Consider the following 1601-nt stretch of genomic DNA (forward strand, 5'->3'; position numbering starts at 1 on the left):
GTCGGCCGGAAGGTGCCCGCTGTCGCCGCCGGCGGTCCCGTCCCGGGCCCTGCCCGTCGCTTCCCCGTCGCCCTTCCCGGCCGCGTGTGGGGCCGAAGGGGTGCGGGCGGCCGCGGGGGCGCTTCCCTGCCCGGTCTCCGCGTGGAAACGAGGAGAGCGGGCGTTGCTCCCCGGCTCAGCCCCGTACGCCTTCTGCCGGGCGCGTGCCCGCAGAAGGGGCTCCGAAGGTGCGAAGCGGCGGCGGCGGTTCCGGGAGGGCGGTCGCGGTGGCGGTGGGTCTTGCCGTCCGGCAGGCCTCGGGTGCTCGCGATGCCGACTCGGTTCCCGGCGGCGCCCGCCTCCGGTGCCGGCGGCGGAGCCCGGCTTGCCAGGCACTTTGCCTTCCCGGCGGGAGCGGTCCCGCGGGGGGGCGCCGGTGGAGCGGTGTCGCCGCGTGCGTCTTGGGCGTTGCGGGTCGCTGGGGAGCGCCGGCTGCGCGGTGACGCGGCGGCGCTCTGCGAGTCTGTGGAGCGGCGAAGGGAGCGAGCGTGAGCGGGGCCTGGTGGCCGTTACCCCCCCGCCGGCCGTGGGCGTGTGTCGTCTCGCGATCGAGGCCGGGCGGGATCTGATGGCCCCTGCGGTCTGGCGCGCGCGCGCCACGCCAGCCCTCTGTGCGGAGGCCGGGCCGAGCCCGGGCGCCTGGGCCGCCTCCGAAGGACGGCATGCCGGGGCGGCGTCTCCCCTTGCACGGGGGGAGGCGGTCGGGAGCGCGGGCTCCCCCGCCTTTGACGGCCTTCGGAGCGTTCCGTGGGTTTTCTCCTTTTTTTTTTCCCTCCTCCTCCGTTCGTTGTGTGCTCGTACGGTCGAAGCGAGGCGCGCGCGCCAGCGCGCGTCCTTGCCGAAAGAGACACAGGGTCTGCTTGACGTGAGCGGTCCCGGCCCCTCCGCGCGTGCGGAGTCGGTGCCGAAAGCCAGACAACTCTTAGCGGTGGATCACTCGGCTCGTGCGTCGATGAAGAACGCAGCTAGCTGCGAGAATTAATGTGAATTGCAGGACACATTGATCATCGACACTTCGAACGCACTTGCGGCCCCGGGTTCCTCCCGGGGCTACGCCTGTCTGAGCGTCGCTTGACGATCAATCGCCGTCCGGGGGCCACCCCGGCGGCGCGGCTGGGGTCGCCTCGCAGGCCCGTCGTCCGCGGCCGGCGGCGGCGGCGGCGGCGGCGTCTGGCCGGTGCCCGGAGGGGAGGCGGCGGGGGCCGGCGAGGGAAGCGTTTTCCTCGGCGGTTTCTCGGGGCCTTTCCCTGCGGGGCCCGGTCGTCGGCGTCGTCGCGGTCCGTCGCGTGCCGCGCAGAAAGGGCCTTCGTCCCCCTAAATGCAGACTCGGGGAGCGCTCCGTAGCTTCCCGCTCCCGGAGCGAGCCGCTGGGGTGGAGCTCGTCCTTGCCGGGGCCCCGCCAGGGTGTGGCGGTGGCGGCCGGGGAGAAAGAGAGACGGCGTGAAAACGCCGTGCGAAGGGCCGAGGCAGAGAAGAAGGGAGGCGAGGCGCGGGCCTCGCCCCCGGGCTCCCCCCGTGCGGGCGGCTGTCTGCGGGTGGGTACCGCGCGGGTACCGTGCCGT

The 1601-nt window shown here is 74.3% G+C and overlaps 1 non-coding gene across 1 annotated transcript; it reads left to right on the top strand.

Moving 5' to 3' along the window:
- Positions 1–956: 956 nt before the first annotated feature.
- Positions 957–1109, top strand: LOC138102255 (5.8S ribosomal RNA). Its single transcript, XR_011147379.1, has one exon. It is a non-coding gene; the product is annotated as a 5.8S ribosomal RNA (ribosomal RNA).
- Positions 1110–1601: the final 492 nt, after the last annotated feature.

This window comes from Aphelocoma coerulescens, unplaced genomic scaffold (assembly GCF_041296385.1).
Source record: "Aphelocoma coerulescens isolate FSJ_1873_10779 unplaced genomic scaffold, UR_Acoe_1.0 HiC_scaffold_651, whole genome shotgun sequence".
NCBI classification, from domain to species: domain Eukaryota; kingdom Metazoa; phylum Chordata; class Aves; order Passeriformes; family Corvidae; genus Aphelocoma; species Aphelocoma coerulescens.